This window comes from Culex quinquefasciatus, chromosome 2 (genome assembly GCF_015732765.1).
Source record: "Culex quinquefasciatus strain JHB chromosome 2, VPISU_Cqui_1.0_pri_paternal, whole genome shotgun sequence".
Classification (NCBI taxonomy): domain Eukaryota; kingdom Metazoa; phylum Arthropoda; class Insecta; order Diptera; family Culicidae; genus Culex; species Culex quinquefasciatus.
This window is the reverse complement of record NC_051862.1, coordinates 2,090,810-2,109,662: the sequence shown is the minus strand read 5'-3', so window position 1 is coordinate 2,109,662 and position 18,853 is coordinate 2,090,810. Positions and strand designations below refer to the sequence as shown.

At 35.9% G+C, this 18,853-nt stretch overlaps 1 protein-coding gene across 3 annotated transcripts in view; it reads left to right on the top strand.

Annotated features, from left to right (window-relative positions):
* The window catches only part of LOC6034558 (hemicentin-1), a 185,284-nt gene that overhangs the window by 1,594 nt on the left and 164,837 nt on the right, over positions 1–18,853 (top strand). The window lies entirely within an intron of this gene.

Genomic DNA, 18,853 nt, shown 5'->3' with positions numbered 1-18,853 from the left:
TGTAGTACAGTCTACTTCGATGGTTTGCGGGAGGGGTAAATAAATAATTCCAAAGGACTTCGCGCGCGCGACTCCCTTCGTGTTAAGGGAAAAGCGTTCAGGGATTGAAGGTATGCGGGAGTGGGGTTTGGGGTTGATGGTGATGGAAATTCCTTTGGTTTTGCTCGATACAATATTTAACGCCCCGGTAGATTGTGGGATTGCCGGGGGGTGGGGTTGGTGGGAAAATTCTTCCGGATTCCATGATAAGATGATGGTCGAACAGACTCCTCAGGCAGCGAACGAGCACAGAACTAGATTATATCAGAGCATCAGGGGCTGTAAACAAGTTATACATCTCGTTCGCCACACTTGGAGGAAGTAAAAGGGGAGGGCGTGTGTGTGGGAGGCGGGCTCTGAATGGGCTTCGGCTTTGATAAGATAATTATGAGGTTGATTGTGGCTTCCGATACATACTGCTCGAGGCTCGTCGCCCAGGCAGGCTGTCGGAAACCGTTACTGGAGAAACTATTTCAATTAAGCAGTTATCTAATACAGCCTTCCAGGGACTGCTTGCTTTTGAAGTTGTCGAACCTAATGGAGCAGTTTGGCAGACTTTCAATTTCAGTAGTCATGAATAAAACATTGAACTCCCTCGTCCCGTACCATCGGTATAGCTATTCCATGAATGTCAAAATGAGGAAAGTTTTCCAAAGTGGTTTAAGGCCCCGAAAATGAACTCAACACAAATCGAACACATGTCACCCAGCTAATTTGTGCCACAAGTTGGAAGTCCAAGGACAAAACCGAGCACGGTATTTACATTTTGGATGATATACTGCACATTACTTGTCGAAACAGTTAGCAGTAATTCCTGCTGGCATCCGTCCAGCGCCAAAACACGCCAACCTAGTTGTCGATCGGGAAAATATGATAAAATGGCAGCAGCAGTATTTCGACCACTTGTGTGTGTGGTAGGCAATATGAAGTCAGCAACATGTGCGATGGGATGCGCAAATAGCTTGTGATGCAAATGGAAATTTGCTCGTTAGTGTTTAATTATTTAAAAACATTGAATTTAGAATCGTGTCATAGATTTTTTAGTTTTTTAAAGGTTTTTTTTTTACCAAAACATGACAATTCAATTATTATTATGGTCTGTTTCTTTACATATTTATGAAAAAGAGAAAGATTAGAAATTTTCCACATGCACATTAAAATCTCGACTAAGAATTCGTCAATCAAAAAACGTTTTTCTACATATAGTTCTATATAGCACTTATGAAACTTCACGCATCCTTCCTCCCTTGTAGATTCTATTCAATGTGATTTGTTTTCAGAATTATAATTTCGTGCAACAAAAAAGTAGGAGGGTGGGCTGGCGCTTGTGTTCGGATGTACTGCAATTATCAATTTTGTCAAGAAAAGTACTTGGGGTGTAATCAAGTCCTAGTGCGTTAGATTAGATTAGATAAGATTAGATAACCCGTTTTTAGAAACAAAACAAAATTAATGATTGTTAGATAATAACTGAAGGACACACAGTCAAAAAATGTGTTATGTTGATTCAGTTGTTATCTAACAATTATTAATTTGATTTTTTTAGTTCTAAAAACAGTTAATCTAATCTTATCTAATCTAATATTACACAAGGCATAAAATTTGAAAGTTCAATATGAAACAAAAATGTAGATTTACACATTTTTAGATAACAAAAAAACTATGTTGACTTTATAGCTGTCGGCCACCATTTCTAGTACCGTAAACTGGGGTGACTTTGATAGCCCGGGGTGACTTTGATAGGTTTTTCAAATGCCCGTCAAATAAGTATCCAAACATTTTTGAGAATTTTAAGTATGTAAGCAATAAGGGATAGCTTATTATCGAACATATATGCAAAATGTGACTGTTACATTGGATGTATCAAAATTAGTGGCCAAATCAAATTTCTATCAATGTCACCCCGGGCTATCAAAGTCACCCCAGTTTACGGTACCAACAACTAGTGTCTTTTTTTATCAACAAGGACTTCGCCGCCCTGGGCTTTTAAGTGTATGAAAGTATGGCACGGAGCGACGGCGTCGAATACCCATATTTACTCAAGTGCCCGCCGCGGGAGTCGAACCAGCGATCTCGTTTTCTGACATAAACGAGGTACTAGTTCCCAGATGTAATTGTATCATGATTTATTTATTTTTTATATTATTAAAAATTAGAGGTCATAAATATTTTTTTGCCTAATTTTATGAACATTTTATCTGGTTTTTCTGATATTCTTCACCTTTTTTGTATTTTTTTATGTTTATCAAAAAATGAATAAAATATTAATTTATGAAAATTTTCAATTGAATTCAATTCAATTCTGGAATTCAATTGAAGGAGTATTTTTTTGTTTGAAAAATATGTGCACGTATTTATTTGACAATTTCAAATGACTTTTGAGCCATAGAGATGTACGAGCAAGAATGTTGCCGCCAAGTTATGATTAATATAAATGGTATTTGGTAAAATTAGTCTCAAAAATTAATCTTTCTCTAAAAAAGTTTGAATTACAGTTTTTAATCAAAAATAGTATTTGCATGCAAAAAGTATTTTACATACATTTTGATAAAGAGAATGAGATAAGGGCACTTTGCAGTTTGTCGAATTTTTGTATTTTTTTACATGCGTGACCCTTCTCGTTTTTTTCGAAAGTTCAGATAATTTCCCGAGGGAACAATGTTTTTCTAAAAACGGGGAAAACATTTTTTAAATCCCGGGAACTTTTTTGAAATACTAATAAAAGCAATGTTTTCAATATTTTTGTTATATTTTTCAAACTTAAAAATACAGAATCAGCTCATCACTATTAGTTGGTGATAGGCTCCAATTTAAACTAAACAAGGATAGCAGTTTTTTGATAGCTAAAATGATTCTTTTTTGCTCTTTTTGTGCTTTTAACTTTTAATCAAATCAAATCAAATTATTTGCTCTTCAGCATTGTCTTGGCATTCTCGATTGCGAGATCCCTACCTCTTCCTCCAACATTTACTTCCCCATCCGACGGAAGGCGTGGTTAGACAAATCTCGTCTCGAAAAATATTTATTCTTAATTTTTTTATATGGCATGACTAGAAAAGCTTGAAAAATTTATTTTAAAATGTCTAAAGAACAAAAAAAAACAACAAATTCAATGATACCACTGTGAAATTTGAGATACATTTAGAGATTTTATCTAGAAAAATAAATTTTACAAATTATCGATCAGTCAGCCTGCATACATTTCGCTTTATTGCTGAGTTTGCCATAGCCTAATACTTCCTTAATTATTTAACTGTTCATCTTTCAAAACTAAAATATAAACTCTGAAAAATCGAACGAATCGGGATATCTCAGCAATTTTTCTCAAAAGTATTCAATACAACAAATTAAAAAAAAATGATTTGTGAGCATCGCTTTATGTAGAATTTTATCTGCTATCCATTAAAATCTCAATCATTTTAGTTGTAATAACAAATAACGCTAAAAATCTAGATTTTGCCTATTAAATTACCAAATGCATTTCCTTAATATTTCATCTCCTCTATTTTGGCCATCATCTTGGGTTTAAAAACTTTAAATCGCTTTAGAGTCGTATATGGACCGGATTAAAAAAATTGAACGACCAATTCCATGTCAAAACAGCTCGGATGCCGGTCCTTTCCTTCCAATTCGATCCGTATCTGCAGTGCATTTATGCAAAACGCTACGCTTTTCCATTGCTAATCTCCATAAAAATACATTCACGTGACATAATAAAAAACAAATCACTCTCACAAACCATCAACCATTCTCGATGGAGAAGGATGATAGTGTGTGCGAGTGTGTTTTTCTGAGGGGGTGAGTTCATGAATATGAGATATCCTTAGTTTTTTTTATCACTTTCACTCAATTTCGAAACACCCTCTAAATTAGAGCGAAAAATATGTGGCGTGGCGAGGGTCATAACCGAAATTATGTTCAATTTAGTTCGCCGTGCCTCGGAGTTATGACCTGCTCGGGAGGGAGTCCCTACTTGATAATTCATACCGTGTGTTGCATAACTTGTCGGGATCTTCTACCCCGCCACAACACCCCCCCCCCCCCTTGGGTCAGATTATGAACACAACGTCGGGCCAAAAACTAACCGCCTCGAAATCGGTGAATGATAGTTGGTCCGAGCGACGTGTCCGGGGCCGCCGGAGTCCTTCGGAGCCACAAATTTCTTCTTTTCCAACACCATCACCGCCACTCTCGGAAAACACACAGTCCATTAGTGTCCTAATGGCACACTGTTGCTCGTGCGTGACTTACAATTGTGTGATTCCAACCGCCACCATCATCCTTGGAAAGTTTTTCCACCGGGTTCTAAAATTGGTGTTGATTCTCTCACCCTGCGGCCAAACCCCCCTTTTGGCCAAGTCAGTGGCGCCAGGCGAGAAAAATCGGAAGAAAAATGGCTAAAACTTTTTTTTCCAAAAACTCCTCTCCCTACGGTACCCCTCGGCCACATTAACACAAAAATAGCATTTCACATCTTTTCCGGCTGTTTCTGGCAGGTCAAAGGAGTGTGGTAGTAGGCTGTGTGAGTGCGGGCAAGACTGGCAGAGTCGGTCAGTGGCCAGCAGTAGCACCAGCACCAACAGCAACGGCTAGCTACGATTTCATTTCCCAAATGCGAATTCTTGTCGTCGTCGTAGGCAACGGCAACGGCATGGCACACTGCGCTTCTGCTGGTTTTCTGCGTTGGAAGTACGGGAATATCCCTGCAGCATATTCTTTTTATTCTGTTTCTTCTCCCGACTGGTCATTCCACGTTTGTTGGTATCCGCTGGTGATGATGACGACGACGACGACGACGGAGTGACTCGGCCTCTGCTGCGATCTGCTGCTGCTGCTGGTGTGGTGGCGAATTTTTCGAACCGCCGGACATCAACGACGCTAGTGCTGCTGGCAACGCGGTGACTGGTCGGTGGGACGATGATGCCATTTTCCGAGAAAAGAGAGAAAAGAACATGGCTAATCATGTGCGGGGGTGGCTTAGGCTGGTTGTTTGATTTTTTGGAATTGGTATTGGCTGGTATTTCGTTTGTTTTTTTGTTTTTGATTTTCATACATCTTGGTTATCAAATGTTGCCTTGAATTTTTGCTGACTTTTTGTAAGTATTCAAAACAAACCAAGTTGACAGTTAATTCAACGCTGAATTTCAGTTCATCTTGCTGATTTTTACACAGCGGTTGTTCGTAGTTCTTTGGCTATACACTTCAGTCAGTCGATGCGATCGAGAAACGTGTTTTTATATTTAAATTTATCTCTCAATAGTTCTATAGCTTTTTAATTATAAAAATATCAACACTTCTATAAAATGAATGTATAAAATGGATGTATCTTTAACAATTTAAATTAAACTAAATATCTTTTTGACGTTTTTTGCTCTTTTGCTTATTCAGCATCCTGTGATCAAAATATGATTTTACGTAACTTTCTCCATTCAAATTGCCGATGCTCCGGAATCGGTTCCAGAGTGGCCAACGTGTCAATTAGTTAGCGTATAAACCTTCCTTGGTCTTACACGAACCCAACGCAACTCCTTATTGAACTGATTCGCGTTCGAACAAAACTGTCGAAATTTTATATATATATATATACAGCAATTCCATTTGAAAAGAGCCTAAACCAAAAAAAAAGTTCTCCGATCGGGCTCAAAATTTTTCTGGGGGTTCCTTGGGCAAAATAATTAGACCCGTATTTTTTTGTTTGGCCATTAGGGTGGCCTACATCGTGCTAGGGTGGTTCAAAAAATGGCAATTTTCGTCATTTTCGCAAAAACCACTTTTTCTAAAATCATATCTCCGCGCCATTTCATCCGATTTTAGCTGTCTTAGACGCAAAGAAAGGTGATGAGTTTGGCTATTTGGGAAAAATAGTAAAAGTTCCAAAAATCTAGCTTAACTATTGAAAAAGTCGTATGAAAACTTAAAATGGCGTTTTGACCGTGTCTGGACCAAAGAGCCTATGTCTGAAAATATTTTATCGGATTCCTCGGAAAATTTCACATAACATATCAAAAAATTGGCGATGTCGAACCGTACGTTTTGGAGATACGATTTTTTGAAAATAAAAACTGCGTTTTCGACGCGCCACGCGCAAAAACGGGAAAATGACGAAATCGGCAAAAAATCAACTTTTTTCACTAAAACTGCGATAACTTTAAAATTTCAGCGATGACCTATACATGTCTGGGTACCAAAATTTTCGTAATTGAGAGACGCAACTTTTGGTACCATAACATCTATAGGTCATCGCTGAAATTTTTAAGTTATCGCAGTTTTAGTGGAAATAGTTGATTTTTTGCCGATTTCGTCATTTTCCCGTTTTGCGCGTGGCGCGTCGAAAAACTCAGTTTTTATTTTTAAAAAATCATATCTCTGAAACTTATGGTTCGACATCGCCATTTTTTATATGTTACGTGAAATTTTCCGAGGAATCCAATAAAAATATTTTCAGACATAGGCTCTTTGGTCCAGGGTTTGGTTTGATACGGTCAAAACGCCATTTTAAGTTTTCATGTGACTTTTTCAAATGGTAAGCTAGATTTTTGAAACTTTTTACTATTTTTTCCAAATAGCCAAACTCATCACCTTTCTTTTGCGTCTAAGACAGCTAAAATCGGATGAAATGGCGCGGAGATATGATTTTTAGAAAAAAGTGGTTTTTGCGAAAAATGACGAAAATTGCCATTTTTTGAACCACCCTAGCACGATGTAGGCCACCCTAATGGCCAAACAAAAAAATACGGGTCTAATTATTTTGGCCAAGGAACCCCAGAAAATTTTGAGCCCGATCGGAGAACTTTTTTGGTTTAGGCTCTTTTCAAATGGTATATATATATATATATATATATATATATATATATATATATATATATATATATATATATATATATATATATATATATATATAGATTAACATATTTTGTTTATTTCCTGCCATATTTTTTTCCTCCTGTTTTTATGGGGAAATTTTGAGAAAACTACACTTTGCGTTGATTCGGAATTTTGCATTTTCTCAAAGAACCTATAAACCTGTAAACTAATATTTTAAACTTTTGAATATAACTTGGAAAAGTTCTTTGAAAAGATTTACATATCAAAGAAATCAAATCTCATCAATCAGTTATCAGTTAAAAATATGAAGCTAATTTAATAAAGTTTAAAAAAGTAATATTCTCGCATTTTTTTTCCTTTTGCTGGATATAGCCCACCCAGTTGGAAATATAACTTATCTTTTTTATCTAGAGAAAATTACTAAAGCTTTCAACATGGCACTTCAGGAAAAAACACTTTATTTTCGATTGTTAGTAAAAGGAATACAAATTGAAGAAGTCTTAGATTTTTAAAAAGTTTTTTTTTCTTCAAAAAGACATATCTTCAAAACTAGATTTATCCACCATGTACTGCGGCGCTTATAATAAATGTGCATTTACTGTATCTTTGAACTGTTTTACAAACAATTTCGAAACTTGGAGTGTTTTATTCACGGCACACATACAAAAATGCTGAAATTTAGAAAGGGCTAATTGCTTTTTTAATGTTGATGTCAGCCCAAAAAATCATAGGATCTTTTTCACATAACTTCAATCTTTTAATGGCAGTAGAAGCTTAACCCTCTTATTTCCAAATATTTCTTCAAACTATTTATTTTTTCCGTGTTTAGGAAGTCGTTTTACTTTCAATCCACGTAAAACTTTACATTTTTTGTTTTAGGTTTTTCAAGTAAAATGCATTTCAAAATACAATAGTTCAGTTGTTTTGCCATCTTGAAATGTTAAAAAAAATGTAAGATTTGACCAAAACCAAAATTTGAGCGAAAAAAAAACTTTTTACGGTGTTTTGAAAATTCACAAAAAATCAACAGATGTTTGAATAAACACAATCAGGTGAAAATTATTGAAAATATGCACGGTTATGCATTTTAAATTAATCTCAGCTGATTGCACCTAAATTTCCGTTAAATTTAAAGGTTTTTGAAAAAAAATGTTTTTGCCCTTCATTTTTTCGGTCCGACGAGAATTGTTAAAAATATTAGCAACAGCCTTAGTTTTAAAAGTATGTAAGAACTGAAAAAAAAAAGTTTTTTTTGCAAAAAAAAGCTATTGCGGTACGTCACAATTCTACAAAAAAAAACTAACTTAATCCACCTATGTGGTTGATGCCTTCCTCACTTTTTACCAAAAATGGGTATATGAGTGATTTCATCATTTTTTTAGATCCAGAAAAAAAGAACACAATGTATAACTTATGTGGTCATAACTCGAGACAGGGTTGCCAGATCTTCAATGTGTTGGACTCTTTGGAAAGGCCTTTCAATTACCTAACCAACGATGGGTCGGATGATGGATCCGGACATAGTTTAAATACATTTAAGTAAGATCCGGCTTCAAAAAAGAACATAATTATCACTTAAGTGGTTATAACTCGAGACAGGGTTGCCAGATTTTCAATGTTGTGGACTCGTTGGAAAGGTCTCTTGATTACCTAATCAACGATGGGTCGGATGATGGATCCGGACATTGTTTACATACATTTAAGTGAGATCCGGCTACTAAAAAGTACATAAATATCACTTAAGTGGTTATAACTCGAGACAGGGTTGCCAGATCTTCAGTGTTTTGGACTCGTTGGAAAGGTCTCTTGATTACCTAACCAACGATGGGTCGGATGATGGATCCGGTCATAGTTTACATACATTTAAGTGAGATCCGGCTTCAAAAATGTACATGAATACCACTTAAGTGGTCATAACTCGAGACAGGGTTGCCAGATCTTCAATGTTTTGGACTCATTGGAAAGGCCTTTCAATTACCTAACCAACGATGGGTCGAATGATGGATCCGGACATTGTTTACATACATTTAAAAGAGATCCGGCTACTAAAAAGTACATAAATATCACTTAAGTGGTTATAACTCGAGACAGGGTTGCCAGATCTTCAGTGTTTTGGACTCGTTGGAAAGGTCTCTTGATTACCTAATCAACGATGGGTCGGATGATGCATCCGGACATTGTTTACATACATTTAAGTGAGACCCGGCTACAAAAAAAGTACATAAATATCACTTAAGTGGTCAGAACTCGAGACAGGGTTGCCAGATCTTCAATGTTTTAGATTCGTTGGAAAGGTCTTTTGATTACCTAACCAACGATGGGTCGGATGAAGGATCCGGACATCGTTTACATGCATTTAAATGAGATCCGGCTACAAAAAAGTACATAAAAATCACTTAAGTGGTTATAACTCGAGACAGGGTTGCCAGATTACCAATGTTTTGGACTCGTTGGAAAGGTCTTTCAATTACCTAACTAACGATGTATAATATGATGATGTTTGGTTCAGTTTACTACCATTTATTCAACATCCAAAAAAATGTGAAAACACATTTTTATACATAACTTTTGAACTACTTATCGAAACTTCAAACAATTCAATAGCACCGTATGGGACCCTAAACCAAGTCGAATGCGACTGGTTTGGTCAAAATCGGTTCAGCCAGTGCTGAGAAAACTGAGTGACATTATTGGTCACATACACACACACATACACACACACATACACACACACATACACACACACATACCCACACACATACACACACACATACACACACACATACACACAGACATTTGTTCAGTTTTCGATTCTGAGTCGATATGTATACATCAAGGTGGGTTTTCGAGCTTTAAATAAAAAGTTCAATTTTAGAGCAGGATTATAGCCTTACCTCAGTGAGGAAGGCAAAAAATCGAAATATTTTTGATCGAGCCAATCATCTTTTAAAGCTAGTTACTATTTTCAATATTATTTAAAAGTGTTATCTTGGGTTAATTTTGAAGGAGGGGGAAGGGGAAGGGGGCTCCTTAACCTTGAAAAATGTGTGCAACGGCCTTTTTTGTAATGTTTATGTCTGTTTTGATAGTGTTTGGCTTATTCTACCACCTTCTATCATTTGCCTCTTTAGTCTTCACTTTTGAAATTTGTTGCTTAATTTTGTTACATTTTCTGCTATAGAACTATACCATTGTCATTTAAATTTTAGGAAAATGCGTAGAGGAATGGCCTTGGACATTACAAAAATTACTGCATACTTATCTTACAAAAAATGTAGGCTAGGTTACTGAATAACACAGACAAAGTTGACCCCAGAAAAAAACATTTTATAGAAAAAAATACAAAATCACATTAAAGGCATACTTCTTACTCTAATATTTTCTAAAATTTTGATAGTTCTTCATTCCAGTTATGTAGGTGAAATAAAATAATTGATGTTTTTTAACTGTCTTTAAATTTTTAACTTTTGATTCAAATACATTCTTAAATAATTGGAAATGTTTTACTATAAGAGAAAGGTTTTTCAATGGTTGAATTTCTCATAATTTTAATTTATTATTCTTAGATTTAATTTTTATACAATAATTTGAGTAAATAGGACGCTTAAAATGTAAAAAAGAAACAAAATTAATCTTTCAAGGGATGGCATAATCGCAAAAAAATCTTTTTCGCTTGCAAACTTTCTTCACACGCGGATGAAAGGGGAGGCACGCAACACGCAAAAGAAACTTTTCAAAGAAAATCAATCAGTCGAAGATTTTTTGTGAATCTCGCTTGTCGTTTTGTTTACAAACGTTGTTCATCTAGGAAAAGTGACGGATCATTTTCTGGCAAGTGTAGGTAGTGAAATCGGTGTTCCGCCGAACAATCCAAATGATGCTTTATTGAGTTTCTTTTCACCGATCTTTCCTGCGTTAGAGAGTTGAGGCAAGTTCTCTTCCGTTTTTTCTTTTGATGAGCGTCAAAAGATTTTATTTTGGTGAAGACTCCTCCAAAACTCTTATCTCTATTATTCATTACAATGCAAAATCACTTTAAAAAATATTTAATAGACAGTTCATGTTCGATTCAGAATTCATTTATAAGTTTTTTTTTGAAAAAAAAAAAACAAAATATCACACAATTTAAATGATTTTTTTTCAAGTTCCAAGCTCATAAATAAATTGCCCATTGTATTCTCAATAGTTTACTTTACCAATTTTACAAGTTTTTCCGAATTTTTTTCTCTATTCTTGCCAATGATTATATTTTTGAGCCCTCGATTTATGGGAAAAATTGCTTAAAACATCTGAACATCTCATTAAAGATTTTTTTGTACTAAATCATGTGGAAACATTGAGGCCTTTATCACTTAAATGCATTTTACTTTAAACATCTAATCGCAAATCTCGGTTTAATTTAATTCAAAACCTCTTGAAAAACTTTTTAAACACCAATTACCCCACTTTCAATCACTTCTCTAAGGCCACCCCATCCTCTCTTGGCTGACTGATGAACAGCTGGTATCGCAGCGCTGCAAATCCCCTTTTCCTTTCTCCAACAACGGCAGCAGCAGCAAATTCGCAAATCCAAAGCCGGCTTGGCCTAGCCCGTCTGCTGTCCGTCTTCATCGTCCGTCGCAGTGTGCCATGGCCTCTGCTGCTGCTGTTGTTGTTGTTTTTGCTGCTGCCGTTGCCATCATTTTCTCACCAAACTCAGCGAGTCTGACTTGCTGCTTGAGGTGCGAGATTGTTGTTGCTGGTCACTCGGTAGGACTGTTTTTCCGACAATCGTCGTCGTCGCACGGCTTGCTTTGCTGCTGCTTCGTGACGGCGACTTTCTCCTAGTGTGAGTTTGGTGCGTGCGTGTTAAATTTAGACTTTGTGGTGAATAATGTCACGCCGCCGCCGCCGCCACACGCCAATCAACTCCGCCAAAATAAGAAGCTTATTGAGCAGATTCTTTGCCTTTTCTTCTGATTCTGGCTAACTGGTTGTGTCGTTGCTGCTTCTCTTTTTCCCTCCGTGTTTGATGTGGTTTTGAGCCCTGAAGGAATTCGTGTTACTGCTTTTGCTCCTACTTTTTGGATTCCACGTTTTTTTTTCTCAGGCAAGGACGCGCAGGTCTTCATTGGCTTCGTTTTCTGTAGACTTGGCTTCTCTTGGGGACTCTTGCTGGATGGTGGGCTTTTTTCGAGGGAGGTCGTCGTCCCAAGTCCCATTCTGTTCAATATTTAAATAGTAGAGTGTGTGCGTGGTTTTGCAGTTGGCACCGTGGAACACACATTCCAACACATGAAGTCTCGGAAGTTGGAGTGAGGGTGGAGGAAGACCGTTAGAAGTAATGGAATTGCCTCTTTGATGATCGTCGTCAACGCCGGAACATGGCCAGCGGTTCACACGCGCGCCAAGGACGAAGTTGGCCGTGCGGACGGATGGCGATGATATGCAAATTTGGGACTATTTCAACAATAATATGGTTGATTGAATTTTTTCCGGTGCAGAGTCACCGGTTTTGGTTTGTCACGGCGTGACGTGATGCAGTAGTGGGAACGTTGACGGACCCCGGTGACCAATCAAGGAGCAGTTGGCGCGATTTAATGTTTGAATTGGCTAGAGTTTTTCCCAATTTGAATGGCTTTTGAAAGGAGTTTAGATTTTAAAGAGAAGTATTTTTGGCAATATTGATACTTTAAAAATAATAATACATATTTACCTCTTCAAATGCGTTCAAATTTATGATTTCTGTAATTATTCTTAATATGATTTACATAATTCCTCCTCTTAGGAAACATTTGTGTCTCGTACCTATGTGGAAAAAATCAGGTCTTAAAATCGTGAACAGGCGTTTATGAAATTCGAAACCACATAAAAGCGTCTAAATTAATAAAAAAACGCTAATGCATTTTTGACATATTTTTTCTTGATTAGGATTTTTTTGTTCATGATTTTGGGGAACTGATTTTTCTTCGTGTATAGCAATACTTTTTGAAACTAGTTTGGACTTTGATTTTAATTGGATAAAAAATGAGTCATGGGATTTATTTTTAACAATATATTTTATATTGAATATCAGGAAAATAATATTTTCATTCAAGTCTTCAATTTGCATCATTCTGTAAACAGATATTTCTCTCTCTCGATGGTCCCTTCGATATTGACAACCAGAAGGTCGACTGCATCAAATCATGTTTAGCCATTCTTCCATAATATAATGTATAGCATATAATAACAAATAATAATTGTTTGACATTGTAATACCTGAATTTTGCCCTCTGCCTTAAAAAAAAACCAAATTACTAAATTAGGAAAGGAGGCAAACCTGTTTGGATAACGGATTTTTTTACTTTTTTTTTATTTCAGTGTAACAAAGAGGAAATTTGAAGAATATTAATGGAATTCTGAAGCATTTTTCAAAACACCGACCAAACTGAAACTATGTTTTTTTTACTTGTTGGGAGTTTTTGATGTTATATTTAAAAACACCCAAACAGCAAACAACCAAAATTTTGTTTAGTACACATTTTGAAAAAATATTTTGTGATATTCTTTGTTTGACGTCATTAGTATTGTTTTACCGCGGTGACTTTGATAGCCGAATTCGAATTTGCAAATATAATTAAATGGAATAATACTGAATTTGTTAACTATATTTATGAAAACTTTGGTAATAAAAATATATAAAAAGTCGCAATATCGCATTATCGGATTCTTTGAACAAGTTTAAACTAAAAGCTACTGAAAATAGTTTCTTAGTTACAAGTTTTTGAGTGTTATTGAAAGTTAAATCAAAATTTCTTCAGATTTATGAGCTATTGACCAAGTATATTTGGGAAATTTTTGAATAATTGGTAGAAACAAAAATTTAAATGTTTATGTAAATATCAAGTTCTTATGAATTTTGATCAAACTTGGAACTTTTTATTTACTAAAACTAAAATTTATATGAACTTTATAAAAAGTTAGTAAACTTAGCTAAACAATCATTTGAAATTAGTTTAGCAAATGAAACATTAAAATAAATCTTATTTTTTTTTCATAAAATTATTTTTATTAGGTCCTTTTCGGTACTGGGACCTGGTTAGGACCGAGTCGGCTTTTGTAATTACATTTGACTTAATAATTACAGAGGATCTTGTGTGTAAATGTTAGTGGGAGGGGAGCCGATTACCCGCGGAAAATAAATCTTACTAATACTCAATTTGACGATTTTAGTTCAATTTGCAAACTTTTAGGTTATCAAAGTCGCCCGTATTTTTAAGTTACTATTTTCAACGAAACTATTGTTTACAGCAAGGCCGTTGCATATATTTTTCAAAGTTTATGTCACTTTCAAAATTGGTCTGAAAAATCAGGGGGCATAAAAACTATTTTGCTAAAAACCATCAAAATTTCCATGCAATTAGAAGTCTAATCAACTAATAACAATCTATAATGCATTTTCTTGCATTGGTAATCATATTGAGCGCATAAATCCTTTTTTGAAAATGTTTTGAATTTTTATGAAATTCCAATGTACAGCACCGCAAAAAAAATATATTTTTCGCAAAAAAATAAAATTTTCGTCAATACTTAGATATTTTGGAAACTAATTATGGCAAAACAACTAGACAGGTGTAAAGTGCATATTTAAACCCTTTTAAACAATTTGATTTTTTGCAGCAAATGCTTTTTTCCAAAATAATTCAAAAGATTTTAAGTAAGGAATAAAGCAAAATGTTACGTGTATTTCCAAGATTTTTTTAAACGTTGGCTGATCACTAAACTGATCCAAATTTGAGGGAAGACTCGTATACCAAAACAAAAATGTTCCAAGTTTTTGGGATGACTGAATTTTGAAGTACAATATTAAATTCACTAAGAGAACTAATAGAAATTTACGACTTCCACAAATAGGCTGAAAGGCTTCAACAATAACTAGCTCTGTTTCTGGGAATCGCTCATTTGCTCAAACTTGATTTTCTCTACAAATAGGTCCGCTTTCTTAAGATTGTTTAGTCTTAATCAATAGCTCGATTCCCTGCCCTGTCATGAGGTTGACCTTAAACCTGGAGGCTGCTTTGGCAACTAATTGTAGAAATAAAAAAAATCAGAAGCCAAAAGTTCAGAGATCTCTACTTAAAAAATAAAAATAATATGTTTTGATTCCATTTTCTGAAAAATCAACTTTGACTGTAATTGCAAAATTGCGTTACACTGTTCTATGAATCGAAAAAGTACTTATTTTTATAAGCTCATTTTCAACAGAAATGTGTGCACAAATAATCGCTTCAAGACCATACGAGCGGACCAGAAGTTCATCGAAGCAGTCCGGGTGGTTCCCACCACCCACCCACATTCATGCATTCATACACGCACAACAAAAACTCAGTGCCTACTGTGCCCTGCTGCCCTGGTGTTGTGTTTAAACCATAACACTTCTAGCAGAATATGACTGTTTCATTCGGTGAATCCTCCCATTGACAGCCTACTTTACCAACAAGAACAGATCAAGAACACCAACATCCCTTTCTTTCCTCTCCCACCGTTCGGGACGAGTTGAAACTTAAAGCTCCTGCAGGCAAAACTTGTGCAAAAGGGGCTTGACCTACATCGCGCTAAGCCGCCTGTAGCCGCTTGTAGTCCTAGCACGGAACCCATTTTCACTTATGGAAAATGCTTTCCTTCCTTTTACAGCTTTCCCCCAAAATCAGAGGGGAAGAAAATTTGCTGACGGTGAGCTGGCAGGATTTTCACCTTTAATAATTTCCCTTTTGCGATAAAAGGAGCGAAGAGGAAATTGTTTGGCGGCAAAGGTTGTATTGAATCGAATTGAATTTGGCCCGACAAAACCAAAGCAAAGCTTCGTTGCTCAATGTTTTGGGCGAGCGGCTGCGGTTGAATATTTTATCTCCCTTCCTGAAAGTTACACCTGGGAGAATTAAGGTAAAACACCGGGATTCGAGTAATAAGAAGCTTTTCGGTGGGGGGATTGGTGGCCGATCGTTTGTTGGTTCTCGTTTCTCGCTCGATGGGTCCGATGTCTATGCAAATGATGTTCTGCCCCCTCCCTCCCTCCCCTCTCAGGGGGGATTTGTGTCCAGGAAGGAAGCCCCGGGATGAGCCCATGATTCGGTCGAGCGTAACGCACGAAGGAATATAAAAGGAATGTAAACAAACCACCGAGCAGCAGCAGCAGCAAGCACAACAAAGCAGGAAACACAATATCTAAAATTAACGGAAAGGATGATTCTGCTTCGTCCACCTTGCCTGTTCGTTGTCGTTGTTGTCGACCTCACAACGACCAATCACCCAGGTTGGACCCGGTGTGAGCAATGATTGTGGGATGCGAGTGGTCAAAATGTTTTTACACTTACATTTGGTTTTGTATGGAATCAACGTTGATGTGTTGATACTACTCACAAACGCATTATCGACATAACAATCATATTATTCTTTAAAAAATCCTAATAATTCAAAAAAGCATATGTATTCATCAATTTTTTTCGATATAATTCAATGAAGATATATTATTATCCCTCTTGATTAGAAAAACGTTTTTTTTCTGAAAATGGCGGAGTAATGTATAAGTAATCACCTAAAAAAATCGTGCCATTTATTTTTTGTGAGTGCTTTGAGGTTACTTATCAGTTTTAAATTCCTTAATTATTAAAACTTAATCTCGTATCGTTGTCGTAAAAATAAGTACGCACAAAAATTGGACAAACAGCCATTTTGCCGTCCTTAAAAACCTCCAAAAAATTGTATATTATTTACAAAAATAGTTTTGAACAAACAAAAATCTATACCTTGAAACAATATTATTGACTACCAATTTTGTGTTTTCAAAAAAGTTGTAGGTGAGGTCACGTCAGGAAAAATTGTTTGAATCAACAACAAAAAAAACCCCAGATATACTTTTTTTTATTCTTTAAAATATTTAAGGGGATCAAAAAAGGCAAATTTTGAGCTCAGCTAAACAATAAAAAATGTATTCAAGGTGTTGTAAACTTTTCCAAAAATCATTATTTCTTTCAAAATTAATGTTTGATAGTTGACAAAATTTGCAAATGGACGGTATTTTAGTTATAACGAATTCTAGGTTAATTCTAGCTAAAAATATTTGCAAATGCACGGCATTTTAGTTGTACCGAATTCTAGGTGAATTCTAGCTAAAAATATTTTTCGAATTTGTTTAAAAATGCGCCTATGTTAACAAAATTTCAACAATTTGTCTTAAACTTTGAAATTCTGACAATTTCATAAAAATTAAAAAAAAAAAACAAGTTTTTTAATAATGCTTACCATTAAGGCTGGTACGAATTTGATAAGTTTTTGTCCATTTGCGATTTGTAAAGTATCAATTCATTTATGAAATTGTTTTTTTATTACTTTTTCGTGAGTGGACTCAAAATTCAAAATTTGTAAAATCTTACAACAGTCATTATTTCATTATAAATTTATAAATAATTATTACTGTATGCATTTTGAATAGTTTACAATCGATTTAATATTTGCTCTTTGATTTTTTGAGTGTATTTTAAAGGTTTCGTAGTTTCTCCATACCTTTTTTATACAAAAAAAAAAAAAAAAAACAATTAAAAAAATGGTTTTGAACATAAGTAATGTGTAAAATAATCCTGAATCCGTTGTCTGTTTTTTGATATCTCGTAATGGAGGGACGGTACGACCCCTTCCATTTTTGAACATGCGAGAATAGAGGTGTTTTTCAATAATTTGCAGCCTGAAACGGTAATGAGATAGAAATTTGGTGTCAAAGGGATTTTTATATAAAATTAGACGCCCGATTTGATGGCGTACTCAGAATTCTGAAAAAAACTTATGAACTCGTGATGTTTACAAGCAAACCCCTAATGATTATATATCAAAATTTTTGTAATTGTATGATCTTCAACTTTGTAAAATATTGTTTCTCTTTAAAAAATAACCCTACAAAGTTAGAAAAAACACGAAATTTTAAAATTAATAATTGTGTTCTAAATATGACAAAAATTGGAAATAAAATCTCATGACATCGGTCCATTCGTGGAGGATTGCTCATCATGTCTTCTTATTTTATTTTTATTCTTTTTTGATTTAAAAAAACAGATATTTAGGCAAAATACATTGATTCATTTCTGTTCAAACTTTTTTGTTTTAATTTAATTTTTAATCTGCTCCCACTGTCCACCTCTGCTCCTGGCATCACATCCTGTGTGTGTTCCGTTTTGTTACGGTTATTTTTCACTCATTCATTTGCGCATTGTCGAACGGGGCGGATGCAAAGGACACGTGCTCCAGTTGGGGCACACCACTCGGTGGGAAAGGGGGGGGGGGTCTCGAATAAAAACATGATGAGCTCAGCGAGGAGAAAAAAAGAGAGCCAACTACCGGTTTATGTTCGGTATTTGGCACCAACAGCACACTGACTGCAAAGGTATGCCGATACAGTGGTGACACACACACACACACATGGACACCGGTGAAGCCTTATCAATGCAGAGTGAACGTGCCTTCCATATATATTTAGCCCTCTCCGAGAACGACAAGCGTCCCATCGGATTGATGTTCATGCAGCGGAAAAAGCTGTTCACTACACTCACATCGTAGCAGGCGGCGACCTCTGGGCTGGGGGGAATTCCGACCTCCGCCCTCTCCAGGTAGCCGTCGAGTGTCAGCGCCTACTTTGTTGTTGGATCGGGGGTCGCAACATTTTAGCATATCCTCACCCAGAACCTGCCAACCATAACTCATGGCACACTATGAGCGAGCGAGTGTGAGGTTATAAGTATGAGCACGTTGATGTTTGATTAAAAATTTTTGCTCATTAGTTGGGCGATGCTCGATGATGGGCCGACGTCGTGGTCTGATTAAAAATTTACCAATTTTCAGCATTTCACCTGATGCTGCTGTTGCTGCAAGGATTCGTTCCCAGGTCAGCTGGGGTAAACTGGGTAAACAGCAAATGTGGAGCACACACGTGTGGGATTGTTTGATGTTGGGAATTGATTTCTCGAGGTTTAGCTCGAGT